General features: G+C 36.7%; 1 long non-coding RNA gene and 1 pseudogene across 1 annotated transcript; both read right to left on the bottom strand.

The window, feature by feature from the left end:
- Window positions 1-2,508: 2,508 nt before the first annotated feature.
- On the bottom strand, window positions 2,509-13,585 carry LOC110342011 (annotated as a pseudogene).
- Window positions 13,586-16,147: 2,562 nt separating this feature from the next.
- LOC121136907 lies at window positions 16,148-20,703 on the bottom strand. Its single transcript, XR_005874097.1, has 3 exons — window positions 18,613-20,703; window positions 17,698-17,792; window positions 16,148-16,389 (listed from the first exon to the last, which is right to left on the bottom strand). It is a non-coding gene; the product is annotated as an uncharacterized LOC121136907 (long non-coding RNA).
- Between the last annotated feature and the right edge of the window lie 401 nt (window positions 20,704-21,104).

Here is a 21,104-nt window from a genome sequence, read left to right as displayed (position 1 = left end):
AAATTACTGATGAACAGGACAACCATCAAAATGGAAATAAAGAATAACAACAAAATGGACAAAGAATTAAGTCATGCCTTCTTTAAAAATGTAAAAAATAAAAATAAACCATCAACCAAATTATATAAACAACAGAGAAGAACCAAATTATTGGTAACAAAATTAAAAAGAAATCATTTTTACACTGTCAATAATTATGTTATAATAAATTGGAGAAACAAGAGAGATTCATAAATATTTAGAAGCATAAAACCAATAAAACTTAAAGAAAAAGTGAGTATTACTTTTAGAATCAAACTAGTTAACCTCTAACCATACATAAAAATCACCCTCCAATTGTAACAAGCACCCTAAATTCTGAAATATCAACTGCATGAGAGTGAAACTTGGAGTAAACAGTTCTGGACAGAAGCATAGATCAGGACTTTCTGAATAGGATTCTACCTGTGAAAAGAGAATGAAAATGAACATGTGGGACTTCATAAATTAAAAATCTTGTGTATAGCAAAGGAAACAACAGCTAATCCAACATAAAGATACAGCTCACAGAATGTATTAAAACCTTTACATCTGAGAGAATTAACATCTAGAAGATAAATGAACTCAGAAAACTAAGAAAGTCAAATATCCAATCAATAAATGCACTAATGTAGTGAAAAGAATTCTTAAAAGACGAAAAACAGAGGTGTTATTTGTCCAGGTTTTTGGTAGCCCTTCTGCATGGCCCTTTAGAAACTTCTTGATCTTGATAGCTATGCCAAATGAAATACACTCATCTGAAGTATCAGAGCCAACATTCAGAGTTGACAAAGAACTGGACAACTTGTGACACTAACTCAGTCTTTTTTCCCCTCATTCTTACACATTCGCCTACAAATTACATAATTTGACTTTGAATAAAAACAGAGCATTGGTGGCACATGCCTTTAGTCCCAGTGCTTGGGAGGTAGAGGCAGGCAGATCTCTGTGAGTTCGAGGCCAACCTGGTCTACAAAGCAGGTTCCAGGACAGGCTCCAAAACAATACAGAGAAACACTGCCTCAAAAAAACAAACAGAAAAACAAATAAATAAATAGATGTTAAATAATGTTGCATTGTAAATATCTATCATAATTACATCATCTACCCATTGCATTTTGGATATCTAGAATGTATCCAATACATACTGGGATATTAAGAATAGAGATGTAATGAACATTTATGAAAATGCAACTCTTGAGTAGGATGTAAATTCCTGAGGGCATGTGTCTAGTAATGAAGCAGCTGGGTCACATGGGGGGGGGCTAGTTCATTTTTTGAGGAACCTCTACACTAGTTTGAACAGTGTCAAGTATATTAGTTATTTGCATTTTTCATTTGAAATCCCACTGCTGTTCAGTTCCTACATCATTATTCAGTTGAGTTGTGTGACTTTCTGATAGTTAGTTTGCATTGAGTTCTTTGTACACACTATATAAGCCTATTTAAGATATACAACTGTCAAAATATTTTTTACCATTCTGAGGTTGGTGTTCCACTCAATTCATTGCACCATCAAAAGCTTTTTCTTCTTCTTTTCCTTTCTTTCCTGCTTTCTTTCTTCTTTCTTTCTTTCTAGATTTGTGTAACAATATAGTTTCTTAGATAAAGACTTAGAATTTATATATATCTTGTGCTGATAGGAATATATTGTTCTTAACATATACAATATAAGCATCTTAATTTTGCAAATTTGAGCTTCCAAAAATGAAACAGTGAAAACATCTTTATAAAACGATCTTGTTAGCATTTAGAGAGATACCTTTTTTCAAGCAAAAGTCATTATTATTTCAAATTTCCTGTATACGGGTGTGTCTGTGTCTGTGTAATTCCATGTGAGAGCAGGTTCATAAGGAAGGTTGTCAGATTCCCTGAAGCAGGAGTTAGAAATACACACCAGTGCAGGGAACCAAACTCTGCTCCTCTGCAAGAGAGAAGTACTCACTTTAACCTTATAAGACACATCTCCAACCTCATAAGTGGTATTTCTTCATTATGGTTATGTACCTAATACATACAGAGGATGAGCTATAATAGAAATTTTATACTAATTTAACTACTCCTAGAGATTTTTTTATAAAGGTTTTCATTATATGGTCTAGTCTGGCCTTGAACTTAATATGGTCCTGCTATCTTGCCTCTGGAGTTTGGGAATGACAGGCACACATCATCATGCAGACCTAAAGCACAAGAGCAGTCTGTCAACCCACAAATCTGCAGTTGTGTTCTATAATGGACGATCATCCTGCTTAATTTGTTTTTATATTTACAAAGGAATCTGTAACTCTTCTTTTAAAATTAAAAATTATTTTTTATTCTATGATTTTCATGTTAATCAGTTCTAAGGTTATCTGTCTAAGTTCAACATGCTTGCTTGCTGTCCAGCCCATACCAAATAGTTGTCAAACTGAAATATATGAGCAGGAAGCAAATCTGGTCATACTGGGGAATGATTGAACAGACACAACAACACAGTAAATGAAAAGGTGATCATATATTCTGAGCACTCCAGTGTGGTGTGATGGAAAGCCATCTAATAACTGGATACCAGCAGGATTATCAGGCATTATGTAGCCCAAACCATTGCTTCTGCCTGCCACTGCCACAAATACAGTAGGAATGCTATCCTATTCATAATCTACTTTAAATTTCAGGGTTTCATCTGATTTTCTGTGGACAGATGTTACTCCAGATTCACACAGGATCCCAAATTTCTGCAAAATTTATTGATTATTTTTCTTAGTGACAAAGATAAGAAGTTGAGTTCACTGATAAGGTGACCATGCAATGATTTATTTCAGAAGCAAATCTCTCTGCAAGCCACTCAAAGTTTCTCATTATATACAACCCCTCAAGTGTCACTTCTTTGAGATCATGGTAAGACTGATTGTCATTCTGCTGGCTCAGATCTATCTGATAAACAGAGTCTCCAGGAACCATTATCAATAACTTCAACAAGAACGATATCTATGGTAGTAGTTACATGAACACCAAATTTAATTTTCATATCAACCAGTGTACAGTTTTGGAGCAGTCAGCATTTCTCCAGTATTACTAGCAACACCACTTCTGGGCATATACTCAAAGGATATACATTCACACCACAAGGACATTTGCTCAACTAAGTTCATAGCAGCATTATTCATAATATCCAAAACCTGGAAGCATCCTAGATACCCCTTAAGCGAAGAATGGATAAGGAAAATGTGGTACATTTACACATGGACAGAACTAGAGACTGTCATACTGAGTGAGGTAACCCAGACACAGAAAGACAAATATAATAAACACTCAATCATAAGTGAATATTAGACATAAAACAAAGGACAACCAGCCTACAGGCCACAACTCCAGAGAACCTAGGTAACAAAGAGGACCCTAAGAGAGACATAAATAGATCCACCTAGGAAGAAGAAAAAGACACGATATCCTGAGAAAAATGGGAGCTTACGGGGCAAGGAAAGGGTGGAAGGGGAGATGGGAGTAGAGACGGGGAATGGGGAAATATGTATGGTTCAATTGCAAAAATATCAGTCAGCATGATTCATGCTCACCGGACCACTATGGCTCACTATCTGCATCTTCCTTAAAGAATGTCTCTGGATTCAATGGGTAAAACAGACATCTCTTTTTACAGCAGGATTTCTTTCAAGAACCAGTTGAATTCATTTTGTTTTTATTTTTTTATTGCTTTAATTTTAAATAGCTTGCTTCGCATGTCAATACCAGTTTCCTCTCCCTTCCCTCCTCCTGCACCTACCCACCATGGCCCCAGCCCCCCAACCTATGTCCCCTTCCTTCCACATAGGGGACATTCAGAGTCTGTTACTTCATTCAGGGAAGGGTCCATGCACTCCCCTAAGAGTCCAGGCTGAGAGAGCATCCCTATTTGTGTTATGGACACATGAAGTCCGTTTGTATGTCAGGGATAAACACTGATCTACTGCCCAGGGTCCAATAGGTTGCCCAGGCCTCCTCACTGACTCTCACACTCAGGGTTTCTGGATCAGTCCTATGCTGGCCTTCTAGCTGTCGGTCTGGGATCCAAGAGCTCCCCCTTGTTCAGATCAGCTGTCTCTGCTGGCTTTGCCAGCCCATTCTTTGCCAATTTGCTCATCGCTCCTCTCTCTCTGTCACTGGGATCCATGGGTTCAGTTCAGTGTTTAACTGTGTGCCAGTTGACTTCTTTGGCTCACCCATTCAACTGGAATGATTTCACACTGGGGTGCAATGAAAGCTGCCTCTACATTCTTTCTGGTGAAAGCAGTTTTGATATATGTTTCCTGTAACAACTGAAAGATACAGCTGGTATGTTTATTGGAGTTGGCAAGTTTGCCTTACAGGTGATTCTTTCTATATGCATTTCCTGCTGTGATTCTGTCCTTCAACAGCAAGAGGATTCTTCCCAGATTGTCTAATGATTTGTATACTTCTTTGGTTTTACCCTCAAGAGTTTTTGACTGATGTTCAATAACTAATCTATAGCATTGTCCCACATGGGCAAAGAGTCGAGCTAGAGAAGGAGAGACTGCAACTCTTGACTATAAAAGGTGTTGAGTTTGATGAGTGTTAATTTATTGTTGTTGGTCTTATTCTATAATTTTTTTTCTAGAAATTTCATCTTATGTTAAAAGATCTTGATTTACATAGAGTTTTCCATAGAGTGAGAGATAACGATCTAGTTTCATTATTCTGTATGTCAGTAAGCCAGTCTTGCCAGCAACACTTTCTGAAGATGGTACCCTTTCACCAATGTGTCTTTTTAGAAATTCTGGTGGCTTGAGGAACAAGGGCTAGCATATGAGTATTCAATTCTATTCTATTGGTCAATGTGACATTTTTAGTTTTGGTACCATGTGTTTTTATTACTTATTATAATTAAAAATCAAAGATGATGTTACCTCTAGCAATGTTTTATTATCTGGGATTGTTTTGACTATCTAGAATCTTCTGTTCTCTGGTTCTGTCTGGTTTGTGAATCCAAGATATAATTTGTGTGTTTGACTTCTAGTTTAAGGGAAAGCGAGGAAATTAGGAAGAGGCATTAAATGTGACATGCATCACTGGAAAGATGATGTAGGTAAAATGAAGGGAGAGCAGTACAATATTAGATATGGAAAAACAGGAGGCAGAAGAGATGTTTGAAGAGGGAAGTGTTAGATCAGGTGATGAGAAACGGAGTTAACCTAAAGGAGGGATTTATTTAAAAAAAAGTTATATGTTAACCTATTCTCTAGTAAATCGACTGAAATATATAATTTTTATGACAGATTCCATCAGAGTAAGGAATATGGTGATCTTCAGTGATGCCCTGTGTTTCTTGATTTTTTATTTTTATTTTAATTTTAAATAGCTTGTTTTACATGTCAATCCCAGTTCCCTCTCCCTCCCATCCTCCTGCAACCCCCATTCCCCCCCAGCCTCCCACCCTATTGCCAATTCCTGCCACATAGGGGATATCTAAAGTCTGTCATTTCACTCAGGGTAGGGGCCAGGCACTCCTCTAAGAGTTCAGGCTGAGAGAGCATCGCTCTTTGTGCTATGGACACACGATGTCAGTTTTTATTCCAGGGATAAACACTGATCCACTGCTCAGGGCTCCATAGGTTGCTAGGCCTCCTCACTGACAATGGCGATCAAGGAGATCACGGGACAAGCTGTTCCAGTGGGACCAGGTAAAACAGGCCCTGCATCCAGGTATGCTTTCCAATGCCTGGGAATGGCCTAGGAACTGCACAGAGCTTCCGATTCTGGTGGGAGCCAAGCACCCCAGATTCCTTATCTTCTTCTCTACCCACGGAACCAGAATGAGGACCAAGAATAGAAGAACTACCACATTATTGGACTTGCTAACACCCACCAAAAGGGAACTCTGGTCCCCTTACCACCAGACCATTAAGGGGCTCTTTCTGTACCCACTAGAAGAAGAGATGAGAAAGAGACAATACAAAAACACACTGAGAAACAGAAAAACAAATATAACACCACCAGTTTCTAGAGACTCCACACAAGCAAGACTCCAACATTCCAATGCAAATGAAGCAGAAGAGAATGACCTTAAAACCACCTTCATGAAAATGATAGAGGCCCTAAAAGAGGATACAGGAAAATTCCTTAAAGAAATGTATGAAAAAACAAACCAAATAATGCAAGAAATGGAAGAAAAAGCAAACCAAAAAATTCATAAAATGCAACAAATGAATGAAAAAATAAAACAAAAATTGCAATAAACAAAGCAAACAGTGCAAGGGTTGAAAACTGAAACAGAGACAATAAAAAACACAAGCTGAAGAAAGGCTGGAAATAGAAAAGCTGGGCAAACAGTCAGGTACTACTGATACAAGCATTACCAACAGAATACAAGAGATGGAAGAGAGAATCTCAGGTGTTGAAGATACAGTAGGAGAAATGGATTCATCAACCAAAGAAAATCTTAAGTCCAACAAATCCTTAACACAAAACATCCAGGAAATATGGGACACCATGAAAAGACCAAACATAAGAATAATAGGTATAGACGAAGGTGAAGAGAACCACCTCAAAGGGGCAGAAAACATATTCAACAAAATCATAGAAGAAAACTTATGCAGCTTTAAGAAAGACATGCCAATGAAGGTACAAGAAGCTTACAGAACACCAAATAGAGTGGATCACAAAAAAAAGTCCACTTGCCAAATATACAGAATAAAGAAAGAATATTAAGAGCAGCTAAGGAAAAAGGCCAAGTAACATATAAAGGCAATCCTATCAGAATCACACCTTACTACTCCATGGAAACTCTAAAAGCCAGAAGGTCCTGGATAGATATTCTACAAACACTAAGATAACATGGATGCCAGCCCAGACTACTATACCCGGCAAAGCTCAAAATCACTATAGATGGAGAAAACAAGATATTCCATGACAAAACTAGATACAAGCAATACATATACACTAACACAGCCCTACAGAAAGTTTTGGAAGGAAAACTCCAACCCAAGGAAGTTAACTACAACCAGAAAAATATAGGCATTAGAGAATTCCTCTCTAACAACAGCCAAAAGAACAAGGGGTGAAATTACACACAATATTCCACCAACAGCAACCATTCCAAATCAAAGAATAATGAGCAATCAATGGTTATTAATATCCCTCAACATTAATGGCCTTAACTCACGCATAAAAAGACACAGGATACCAGAATGGATTCAAAGACAGAACCCATCCTTCTGCTGCATACAAGAAACACACCTCACCCTCAAAGACAGACATTGCCTGAGAGTTAAAGCTTGGGAAAATTTTTTCCAATCAAATGGACCCAAGAAACGAGCAGGGATAGCAATCCTAATATCCAACAAATTAGACTTTAAAATGAAATCAATCAAAAGAGATGAAGGAGGTTATTAAATTCTCATCACAGTCGAAATCCACCAAGATGAAGTGTCTATCCTGAACATCTATGCCCCAAATACAAAGGATCCACATTCATAAAAGAAACATTACTAATACTTAAATCACTTATAAAGCCCCAAACACTAATAGTGGGAAATTTCTACATACCACTAACACTACTAGACAGGAATACAAGACAGAAACTCAACAAAGAAGCAAAGGGTCTAATAGAAGTAATGACACAACTGGGATTAATAGACATCTATAGAACATTTCATCCACATAAAAGAGAATATACCTTCTTCTCCCCACCACTGGGAACCTTCTCCAAAATCGACCACATACTTGGCAACAAATCAAACACCAGCAGCTTCAAAAAATTGGAATAGCTTCATGTATCTTATCAAACCACCATGTTTAAAATTAGAATTCAACAACAACACAAATTGCAGAAAACCTACAAACTCATGAAAATTGAATAATGCACTACTGCACCATTCCTGGGTCATAGAGGAAATAAAAAAAGAATTTAAAGACTTCCTAGAATTCATTGAGAATGGCAACACAAAATACACAAACCTAAGGGACACTTTGAAAGCAGTGCTACAGGGGAAGTTCATAGCACTAAGTGCCCACATGAAGAAACTATAAAATAGTTATACTAAAGAATTAACAGCACAGCTGAAAGCTCTGGAACACGAAGAAGAAAACTCACACAGGAGGACTAGACACCAGGAAATAAGCAAATTGAGGGCTGAAATCAATAAAGTAGAAACCAGGAAAACAATACAAAGAATCAATGCAAGGAAGATTTGGTGTTTTGAGAAAATCAACAACATAGAAAAATCTTTGTCCAAATTTACCACACAGCAGAGTGTGAACATGCAAATTAACAAAATCAGAAATGTAAATGAGGACATAACAACAGAGTCTGAGGATATTCAGAGAATCATCAGGTCATAGTTTGAAAACCTGTACTCCACAAAATTCAAAAATTTAAAGTAAATGGATGACTTCCTGGATAGCTATCACTTGCCAAAATTAAACCAAGAACAGAGAAGCAATTTAAATAGACCTATAACCCCTATAGAAATAGAAGCAGTTATCAGAAGTCTCCCAACCAAAAAAAGACCAGGTACAGATAAGCTCAGCGCAGAATTCTACCAGAAACTCAAAGAAGAGCTTATACCAATTCTTCTCAAAGTATTCCTTGCAACATAAGCAGAAAGGTCTTTGCCAAACTCTTTCCACGAGGCTTCAATAACCTTGATCCCCAAGTCACAGTCACACAAAGACACAAATAAGAAAGAGAACTTCAGGCCAATATCCCTTATGAACATTGATGCCAAAATACTCAATAAAATATTGGCAAATCAGATCCAAGAACACATCAAAACAATCATTCACCACAATCAAGTAGGTTTCATCCCAGGGATGCAGGGAGGCTTCAACATATGAAAATCCATCAATGTTATCCACCATATAAACTAGATGAAAAACAAAAATCACATGATCATCTCACTAGATGCTGAAAAAGCCTTTGACAAAATCCAACACCCCTTCATGATAAAGGTCTTGGAGACATCTGGGATAACTGGAACATACCTAAACCTAACAAAAGCTATATACAGCAAACCAATAGCCAACATCAAGCTAAATGGACACAAACTCAACACAATTCCTCTAAAATCAGGAAGAAGACAAGGCTGTCCACTCTCTCCATACCTTTTCAACATTGTACTTGAAGTTCTAGCAAGAGCCATACAAAAACAAAAGAGGATCAAGGGAATACAAATTTGAAAGGAAGAGGTCAAACATTCACTATTTGCAGATGATATTATAGTTTACATAAATGACCCAAAGAACTCTACCAGGTAACTCTTACAGCTGATTTACACCTTCAGCAAAGTGGCAGGCTACAAGATCAACTCAAGAAAATCAGTAGCCATACTTTATAGAGATGATAAATTGGCTGAGAAAGAAATCAGAGAAACATCACCCTTTACAATTGCCACAAACAAAATAAAATTCCTTGAGGTAACGCTAACCAAACAAGTTAAAGACATGTATCACAAGAACTTTGAGTCTTTTTTAATTTTTTTTATTTTTTATTTATTTAATTTTTTTTTTGGTTTTACGAGACAGGGTTTCTCTGTTTTTTGGAGGCTGTTGGTCCAGCCTGGCCTCGAACTCACAGAGATCCACTTGCCTCTGCCTCCCGAGTGCTGGGATTAAAGCATGCGCCACCAACACCCGGTGAACTTTGAGTCTTTAAAGAAAGAAATTAAAGAAGCCCTCAGAAAATGGAAAGATCTCCCATGCTCTTGGATAGGTAGGATCAATGTAGTAAAAATGGCAATCCTGCCAAAAGCAATCTACAGATTCAATGCAATCCCCGTTAAAACCCAAGCACAATGCTTCACAGACCTTGAAAGAGCAATAATCAATTTTGTATGGAAAAACAAAAGACACAGGATAGCAAAAACAACCGTACAGAGGCATTACCATCCCTGACTTCAAGCTCTATTATAGAGCTATAGTCCTGAAAACAGCTTGGTATTGGCACAAAAATAGACAGGTAGATCAATGGAATCGAATTGAAAACCCTGATATTAAGCCACACATGTATGAACATCTTACCTTTGAAAAAGAAGCTAAAAATATACAATGGAAAAAAGAAAGTATCTTCAACAAATGGTGCTGGCATAACTGGAGGCTCGCATATAGAAGAATGAGGATCGATCCATGTTTATCGCCATGCACAAAACTTAAGTCCAAATGGATCAAAGACCTCAACATAAATCCAGCCACACTGAACCTCTTAGAAGAGAAAGTGGGTGGTACCCTTGAATGAATTGGTACAGGAGATAGCTTCCTGAACATAACACCAGTAGCACAGACAGTGAGATCAAAAATTAATAAGTGGGACCTCCTGAAACTGAGAAGCTTCTGTAAGGCAAAGGACACAGTCAGCAAGACAAAAAGGCAGCCCACAGAATGGGAAAAAATATTCACTAACCCCACATCTGACAGAGGGCTGATCTCCAAAATTTACAAAGAACTCAAGAAGCAAGTCTCCAAAACACCAAAGGATCCAATTAAAAAGTGGGCTGCAGAACTAAATAGAGAGTTTTCAATAGAGGAGTCTAAAATGGCTGAGAGGCACGTGAGAAAGTGCTCAACATCCTTAGCCATCCGGGAAATGCAAAGCAAAACAACTCTCAGATACCATCTCACTCCTGTCAGAATAGCTAAAATCAAAAACTCCAACGACAATTTTTGCTGGAGAGGATGTGATGAAAGGGGAACACTCCTCCATTCCTGGTGGAAGTGCCAACTTGTTCAGCCACTTTGGACATCAGTATGGAGATTCCTCAGAAAAATGGGAGTAAACATACCGCAAGACCCATCAACTCCACTTTTAGGCATATATCCAAAAGACGCCCATTCATACAACAAAGATGTCTGTTCCACTAAGTTCATAGCAGCATTATTTGTAATAGCCAAAACTTGGAAGCAACTTAGATGTCCCTCAACTGAAGAGGAGATAGAGAAAATGTGGTGCATTTACACAATACAGTACTATTCAACAGAAAAAAAAACAACGGAATCCTGAGATTTGCAGGCAAATGGATGACACTAGAAGAAACCATCCTGAGTGAGGTAACCCAGTCACAAAAAGAGAAACATGGCATGTACTCTCTCATAAATGGATTTTTAGACATAGATCTGGGAAGTGCCAGCCTACAATCCCATGGCCAGAGAGTCTGTGAAAGAGAATCTTCATTCAGTGGCTGATGGAAGAAGAGGCAGACTCCCATGGCTAAGCACTGAGCTGAACTCAAGAAAGCCAGTAACAGACTTAGGACTGATGACCAAAGGGATTAAGACTGGGCTGGTTTATCCCCCAGAAACAGCTGACCTGACAAGGGTTAGCTCTTGAATCCCAGGCTGATTCCTGGGAATCCAGCATGGGACTGATCAAGACCTCCTGAATGTGGGTGTCAGTGAGGAGGCCTAGGCAATATATTGAGCCTTGGGCAGTAGATCAGTATTTACCCCGGGTATACAAATGGAATTTGGACTCCCATCCAAAAATGTGAGATGCTCTCTCACCCTGAACTCTTGTGGGAGGGTCTAGATCATGCCTGGATGAAATATCAGACTATGGACACCCCCAAGGAGGCTCTCACCCTCCCAGAGAAATGAGGGGATATTGGGGGGGAGGCATGGGAAGAGGGGAGGCAAACGGAGAGAGACCTGGAACTGACTTTTGAAGCAACCTTGTTTCTAATTTAAATTTAAATTAAAAAATAAATAATAAAAAATAAAAAAGAAATTGGCCCATGCAATGTGAAAAATAAATCTGGAGTAATCATACAGAGGGCTATAGTTTTAAAGTTTGGCATGTGGGTGAGGGAATGGTGAAAGAAAATGGGTAAGAAGAATGTTACCAATGAATAAAGATGTATATGAACACCTTTTAGAAAACCAATAGTATACTAATTTCAAGTGTTTTTAATGGAATTAAAAATATATGTACCCTGAATGATTGAATAGAATAGATTCGAGAAGACATGAGTGATTAATTGAAAATCACAAATCTACACATGGGACAAAACAGAGTTTTCTATGACCAAGAAAATTAAATTTTCCTAAAACTTATTTATAATATGACAAATTTGTGGTGTTTCAAGACATTGTCCTAATTCTAGATAAAACAACATTACTTTTCTACCAGTAAAAATTCTGGTAAGAACTTGCCAGCAAGAGAAGGAAATAGATGTGATCAGTTTATTCACTCACTATAGCAAGTGGAAAGAATTTCTTCTTGGCACTTATTATTGCTCATGGAAATTCTGGTGCCTCTGGTTAACACATGAATCACAGGGAAGTAATAGGTCATTTTCTGGCTGTGTCTAAATTTACAAAGTTAACAGCCTGAAGCTAACATTAAGTGATGGGCATCCATAATTTAATTGTGATCTTTCTTCCCTGACATTTGTTAAATGGTAAAAAAGAGGCAAGAAGCAAAAATCAGGAGCATCAGAGTTTATTATTATGTTGATGGAATGTCCCTTTTCATTGATAATTTTTAGAGCATCCCTTTCCATTTGTCAAAACCCAGATTCTTATTCACAGAGATTTCATTATAAACAGAGTTACCTGCAACACACAATAGCTATTCATAAAGCAAAAAATATTCATGGAATTTTGATCTCCAAAGATCCAGGAAACATCTAGTTCAGTATCTTTAGTTTGTAGTTGATGATATTAAACTCAGAAATAAAGTGACTTCTTCAAATATTGCCTGTATGTTCCTCATTTCATCAAGCTAATGTGATATATATATTGATTAAGGTATACTTCATTGTTAATAAAGGCACAACCCCAATTTTATGAGTTTGCTGTAAATAATAGACCTTTTTGAGGGCAAAAATTTGAGTATACAAACCTAATGATAGCTTTTAACAGTTAGGAAATAAGTGGTTATAAAAGACATAAATAAATTTCACTGAAAAAATGCAATTAATTTCACTTTACCCTACCAAGGTTCCAAGGTGCATCAGAAGTAGGTGGTTTTTTTACAATGCAATAGAGATTAATCAATTGCAAAAGAATATGTTGATCTTATAAAGACTTACAGAGGTTATACAATGTACCAGTGACATATTTGTGGACCAAAGGGGAAATAAAGGAGAAAAAAGGGACAAAAACAACACCAAAAAAAAGTCCAGAAATGGACATGAAGCCCTAGTTAAAGCAGTAAGACAAGAGAAGGGAATTAAATGAATACAAGTAGAAAAGGAACCAAATTATCCCTCTTTGAACATATTTTAATACTTGCATAAGAGAGCCCAAAGACTGCGTCAAAAAATTTGATATGATCAAAATTTTCAACAAATGACAGCATACACAATTAACCTTTAGAAAGGAGTAGCCTTCCTGTCCACTGATAACAAACTTGCTTAAAAATAATAGAAATACATGCAGTAGCCTCACAAGACATGAAATAGAATATTTCAATCTCAGAGTGGAAGATTACATGGAAAACTCTGAATTCCTAATGAAACAATTCCAGGAAGAGAAAGTTTCTTCAAGTTGGGCAGGCGTGAGGTTGGCTGGGTCTGTCCTCCATTCTGAGCCAGGAAGGTCAACCTTTCTTACCTTTATATCCTTCGTTCTTTCCTTCCATCCTTGTTTATTCATTTTGTTGCTTTCCAACAAGTATGCTTTCAATAGTTTTGGATTCCTTTCTTTTTATTAAATTTTATCTCCTCATCACATGTCTGCTCAATACTCATCCTTCATGTCAGCTTACATAGCATGGCCCCTCACCACTTACCCCAGCACTCCCCTCCTTCATGCAACTGTTGAAATTTACAATGTGCCTGTCCTGAAATGCATTATTTTTAAACTTTAGCAAAATTGTCATTAGCTCTCTTTAATTCTGTTCTTAAATTCCTTTATTAATAAGACATAACCTTGCCCCCAATTTCTTCAGTCTCAGAGAGGACACATATGTGACAACTCCCAAATCCTGTTAACACATTTAATGACCCCCTTAGGGGATATTATAGAAGTATCTCTGAAGGCAAAACATATACCTACTTTTATCCTTCTTGCCTTGGAATTATGACCTTCTTGCAGGGAACTGCCTTCCTCAAAGAAACATTCTCTTTCTTACAATGCCTTCCTTTCTTGGGTTGTTTTTCCATTTATCACTTGCTGACTGATCCATGTGATAAAGAGCTGAATGTGCTTTCTCAAATTCTCTGTATTTTCTCTCTGGGAAAAGTCTTCTCACCTACTTCCATTCCTACTGGATTTACTTCAGGAAAAAAAGAGGGTGGGACTGGATCAGATTTGGGGGATAGGAGGGAAACAGAGGTTTGGTGTGATTAGGTTTTAGACCACACTGGATTCTGTCACTGGCTTTTCTAACTGGTTAAAAGCACCATCCCAGACTGTTAAGGTTTTAAGGCAGTAATAACTATGTGCAATGAGTTTCTCTCTATGGGAGTTAAGTTTCTGACAACATGAAGACTCACAGATTTGTCTGATCAGAGTTCACATTAATGCTCAGGTCTGACAAAATTGTACCAATCATTCTCCTTCCCAGTTCACCATGAACTCCCAGAACAATAGCGCCACCTATGGTTACTGGTCACCCTGAACTATTGATTCTATTTATTTTATGGGCTCCTTTTGTAGCAAGAGGGGAGAGCTATATGAGAACCAGACTCTGTCTTTTGGCGTCCACAGTCAGTTTGTGATAAGACATATGGTAACCCCTTCCTTGTTTTGAAGCCATGGGATTCCTTCTGTTCCTTTATTTTGATATTTTGGAGCAGCTTAACTGAAGAAAATGTCTCTTGTTATATCCATGCTAACTTGTATGCTGTGCTGTTGTTGTTGTTGTTGTAAACATTTAATCTGTGAGATGTTCAGATCTTACAAGGACCTGTTCTACAGAGGATGAACTGACTTTATCATGGGGTTGAGCACATCACAGACAGAAAGTAACCATCTGACTTTGTCACTTTTGTCTGGTGACCTCACCAAAATAGAAATTTCTAGGTAACTTGGTTGCATTCTAAGCTAGTGATGTCATAGATATGGCCAAAGCCACATGACTTGGTCACCATCTTGGTTAGTAGCATCGTCATGATGGCAGTAACCATGTAAGCCTGCCACTACAATGGCTAGTGCAACTGTAAGACTCAAACATAAATTGTATTACTTATAAAATTTCCCAGTACATACTGAATCTTCAAGGGAGTCTTGCACCACAGGCTCCCATCATTTTTTACCCGTCTGTCTGGATACATAATATGATCTTGAAAGTGGAAGCTCTAGATGATTTTTATTGCTTTGTGATAAGGCTGATGCATTTCTCACATCAGACAAAGGATATAATATTGGACCTCCATGATGAACTTTGCTTTATTTTGAAAGCATTGTTCTAAAGGATAAATTTGTTGCCTTCTTAAAGAACTTGCAGTTTTGTCAGTCATGTGCCCCCAACACTGCACAAATAATAAAACCAAGCTGACACTTTGAGATGGCTAGACCTTGGAAGCTTAGGTGAATTTTCAGCAACAGAAGCCTATATTGTGAAAGCACAGATATTAACCAGGATGAAAAGGATAGACTGCCAGTTGATAGACAAACTGATGCCAGTAAGTATCTGCAACACATGGCTTCTGTGCCCAGAGTGGTGTAGAGGCCAGGCATATAATTGGGTTCCACTGCCTAGTCTTTCTAGCTGTCTATGTGTCTATTTTTCAGCAGCTGAAAGGGAATAGCTCTGTTCTTGTGTATTTCCATTTCTGCACCGTCATGCTCTTAGAACCCCTGCTTTTGTTTCAGTTTCTAGTTGGGGAGATAAAGACAGGATAAGATGCCATGACTCTCTGAGTTCCTTTGTTAGTTTTATTTTTTATGTTTTGTTTTGCTTTATGTGTTCAGTTTTCTGTAGATTATAGGGATTTAATTTCCCAGTTTGGCTGTTTTAATCCAGGAAGCCCATCTGGTAACCCTATTTGAATGAGAAATATACCCTGTATTTATCATGTCTATTTCCAATCTAGACTCTGAAATATACTATGGAATAAGAATAAATTTTAGGAAAAGGCTCAAGGGGAATGATTAATGTAAATATTGAAAGTTCAACCCACAGCATCCAAAACTCTTTTGAGATATATAATCATTAGAAATTGTCCAATTTCACTGATATGTAAAGATCAACACTACAGAGACTTTCTTTTTTATTTTGGGTTAGGAAAAGACATAATAGGATAAACTAGACTTGATGGAGGAGATTTCACTTAAGTTACAGTATATTGTCATATAGAGTCAAATTGGTCAGAGCAGAACAAGGTACAGAGAAATCAAGTTTCTGTGGGTAATATTCATGAGTGTCTCAGATGTCCCCTTTCTTCATGGTCCATGTCAAGGGAAGGAGGAAGAAATGAGAAACAAATAGCAGACGATGTTCTGGAAGAGAAGACAAAGTAAATTTTGGAGATATTACAATATGTGTTCTTTGATTTACATAAGGACAACAAGACATTCCTAGTCTAATTCAGTTTAACCCAGCTCCATAATAATTACACGCTCCAAAGCAGTTGATAACTTGAAGCCTAGCTATGGAAGATAACATATTAGGGACATGGAAAGATGGATACTTCTGTCTGCTTGAACTTCCATAACAGATGTGGACTGCATCTCACCTATCATCTTATAGAACTTAAAAATATCAGAGAGTTACCTTTCAAAATTAAGTATTCTGTTTGTTATACCACTCTCAGGGAACAGATAATTTTTGTCTCATGTTAATCCCCAGAAGATGACAAGACTCATGTGCACTAGTATGCAAGTAATGAGGATAGGTGTTTTTGTTTCAGCCTATAAACCCTAGACTCAACAGTACATTTCCTCTCCAGAGTATACTACTTGGATTTTTCCCTCTCTTTTAGTCTTTTAAAATTAAAATAACCGTTATCTTCTGTGGTAAAAATTAGCAAATCACTCTTTTTTTGTACATTACACTGGCAAATTGCCATGTGTTCTTTGAGCTTGCTGAGAAGTTATTCTGAAGATGGAATTTGGTTCTCCCACTTCAGACTAAAGTATCTTTGTCACAGTGTCCTCCAAAGCCATCTTCCTGAGTGAGGGTAACCCCTGAACTCTGTTTAAGGGCAAAGGAGGACATCAATAGTGCCAGTTGAACAGGCATTATACATTTAACCACTCAGATGTTCATCCATGGAGTAAACCGAGACCATCCTCTGACTAAAACAGTTTTCAGTACCCACCAAATACTAACTTCTGTATGACAGTTCTAAGAGGAGTCCCTAAGTTGATTATGCTGGGTTGAATAGACAACAGTTTAAACACTTTTTGTTGTTTTTGTTAATTTTTTGGAATTGTTTCTCTATATTTGCTAATCTGATTCTTATATTTGTTCAAAAGTAAGAGGATGGTTATAGCAGTTTTTGCATTGTACAATACACCCCCTCAAGATTGACTTTTTTTAAATGATGTTTAATTGTAGCTGACAAGTTCCCATAGTTCAACATTAGGAACCTAGGTAGTGTGAATTTATGACCTTATCTTGTCTCCACTTTGGATTTAATTTTCCTTTAATAAGATGGTATTGCACAGTATTATGATTCAAGCTAAGCAAGTACCATGCTCATGCTATCAGCTGTATCTGCTTATGAAATTTCATCATAGTGTGTCTTGCTAATTTTTGACAGTCGCTTATAGAAAGAATGATTGAAAGGATTACTGAACTCTCACCTGTATATCCAGATGCTTCTCCCAGATACTGATGTACAATTTTGTCCTAACAACATATGACCTTGTGATCTTGGAGAACAGCTCAAGCACATAATCTGGAGAAAAGTAGAGAGATCAGGCTCAGTCAGTGTAGCTGTGAGGAAGCCACTCTTCATTCTGAGGGAGGACTTTCCAATGCTGCCACCTTTGAATCACCTACACTCCTGTCAGTAACAACTTGCCCATGATCTATGAGTAAGCCAAATAAAATGCTTGGTTCCCCTGGATGTAATTTTGATGGAATCACACTGTGGTTTGTCATAGGGTTTTATGTGGAGGGGGAAATCACTGCTTAGCTTCCCACAGAGAAAAATTCTCACAGTGGGTGGTAAGTTTGAAATGTTACTATGGCCAGTAGTATTAATAAAAGTGAACTTGGAATTAGGGAAAGAAATGTTAGGAAGAAGTAAGAATGGGTATCTTTATAGTTAAGAAAGATTTATATGTGAAGACTTAGGTGACTAAAGTTTTCAGAATGAACAGAAATGATGGATGGCCTAAGCATGGTACTAAGTTTTATAAAAGGTAAATTTAAAGATGATATGTATGTATTGAAAATTTTAAGATCAAAGCTGAACACATTGATATTAAATCTCTACCAGAAACAACTGAGTTATTGATTTGTTCTTCACCACAGTTACAAAGACTGAATTAAGGAAGTAAATGGATATCAAATCAAGGCTTATTTGAAAGTGCTTGGTTTTGAACCAAACTTTTTCTAAATATGACACAGTAGTTAAAAACATCACACTGTTGTAATTTATCTTCTGAACATTCACTAGCCATTTTTGAGAGCCTATACTAATGTAGTTAGAACAAATAAATGGTCAATATTTTGCCCCATGCAATCTAAAGCCAATGAGTACCCAGTGATACCTCTTAATTGGTCCTGTAGCTTTGGCAAGTCACATGTCCTTTTCTTCAAGTAGGAGCTGAAGATTCCACTAGCTTGACTTGCACCACTGTACATTTTACAAAGTAGAATTTTGGCAAAGCAGCAAAAATTCCTCGTTTTTTCTAAGGGAAATGGTGTAGCCCACCATTTGGTTTATCATCAGGATATCAAATAACTGGCAAAGAAAGAGAGAAGCCAAAGGTTATTTTGAAGCTCAAGAGACCACTGAGGATCAGATCCCCAACAAGCCTTTACAGTATGTGAAAATAATTAATTTTGGTCACCTGCAGTCTACTTTATTAAACCCTCAAAAATGAGCAACTAAATAATTATTATGTTTCTTCAACAAACTATGAAATCTCATCCTGCTGACAAAAGAAATACTGTTAAGGAAGTTATTTTTCACTAATAATTTTCTTCTTGATAGGGCTAATGTTGCACAGATATAAGACATCATGACTTTGGCTCCATTCAATATGCTTGCCCAAATCAAAAAATATAGGGTTGCCAATGTTTTACCCTTCAACCTGAAGCGTGGTTAAATTTCTTCTCTCTTTCCCTTTTTTGGGGACCATCTAGAAGAGAAACACACTTTGACTTTATCAACTTAAACAGTTATTTTAAAAAAGTGCTTGAAAACACACTCGGTAAACAGATACAGCATCCATCTGTCTTCTACACAGTTATCCTTAAACATATAGATAAATGTAGTTTACACCCTTCATTAAATAAGCTTCTTTGGTAGAAGATGAAAGCCACTAAAGAAAACTACAACTGGTCAAAAGTGACCATGGGATGTCTATTTCCAAATAGTGATATCTCTAACAAAATTGTCATAATGATGGCTCAGAGAATATTTTAGAGAAGTGGACTTAATTTTTTTAATAGCAAGATGATTAAGAGTACTTCTACCAAATAATTTCTAATAAAAATGATAGATATGTGTGCTACCATGTATGTTCAACCATATGGTTTTCTGAAAAGGATCTGTACAAGTCCACATAAGTCAACATTCCACTATACACAGAGGAAATTCCCATTATTAGGCAAAGAAATACAAGTTGTCTCATATTGTTGAATGAGGTAGAATCAGATTATTCAGAGAAAACCCATTTTTCAAGTCGTGTATACCAAGGTGGTAAGGCATATACTCAAGTATATATGCATTGAACTAATTAGAATCATTAAATGTAGTGAAAGAGGACAGGAATTTAAGAAGAACATGTGGATGTCTGGGTGTGGACATGGAAGGACATGAAGGAGTGAGGAAGTGGTGGTTGTATGAAAATATATTGTATGAAACATTAAAAATAATTTGTTTTTAAAAGCTTGAGACATCATAAGTTATATTACTTCCCTGTTGACTTCCTTCTTTCAATCCTTTCCATCTGTCCCTCTTACTAACTAAAAATGTGGAGGCATGCTTCCATAATCAAATGTACATTTCAGTGGCAAAATGGTATGTTGTCTACAAATGAGCACTATCCCAAGCTTAATAATTTATTCAAATTCTCTGTTACCTAGCATGAGTATAGAACTCAGGAGTTTGCATCATAAAATTACTTTTGTCTATATTCAGATAATCTGATATATTGCATTAGATAGTCATAAGTTTCTTGCTATTTTCCTCATACAGCAAATTGATGATCTCACAATTCTCCTTGTAAGCATGACCTAGAATTATCTAGAAGGTATAATCTGCTAAGATTGTCCAACATTAGTTATAATCAACTTTGTTGTTTAATGTTATTTTTAAACAATTATGCTGCTGCAGAATCTTTGCCCTGTAAAATAAAGAGAAGCATGTGATAACTTTGTTTTCCTCAACCCAGTGGGAACGGTTAGAATATGAAGCATTATTTTTTGATTAATAAAATAAATGTACAACTTTAATATTTTAGACTGTGTTTAGATATTTTCCTATAAGCAAATCTCTTCAAATCTCTAAGAGTGTTTGAATTTTCAACGTCATTATGATGAATTTGTGGATACATTACATTGTGGTATTCTTCATTCGCTCCCCAATGATACTGCTTTTCTTGTATTAGATGCATCTGTCAATTTTAACTTCATCTTTGCTGAAAAAATAAATGGTATGAAGGCTAAGCATATGGTTGTCACAAATAGTACAATACAAATAAAACTTTATGAGAAATTTTCCATCCTGCTGGCAGAAAAAGGTATTAAGTTTCCAAGCACATTTTACTGTTCATAAATATTATAATAAACTCTTCATATAACATGAGGAAAGTTACCCTACTTGTAAACCCAAACATTTTTTCTCATGCTTAACTAAGTTGATAGTATGACTTTTGGTAAATGATTAGTAAATGACAGTGAACCCAAATGATTTCATTGTGAATATGTATAAATAAAAGTATATAACAACAAAAAGTTTTGAAATTAGTGGTAATACAAAGAATTGTATTGTTAAGAAATGTTTTATTGGAATTAAATAAATATTCACTTTAAT

This window comes from Mesocricetus auratus, unplaced genomic scaffold (assembly GCF_017639785.1).
Source record: "Mesocricetus auratus isolate SY011 unplaced genomic scaffold, BCM_Maur_2.0 Super-Scaffold_100676, whole genome shotgun sequence".
In the NCBI taxonomy this organism is placed as follows: domain Eukaryota; kingdom Metazoa; phylum Chordata; class Mammalia; order Rodentia; family Cricetidae; genus Mesocricetus; species Mesocricetus auratus.
Note: the sequence above shows the minus strand (reverse complement) of the source record. Positions and strands in the feature narration are given on the sequence as shown.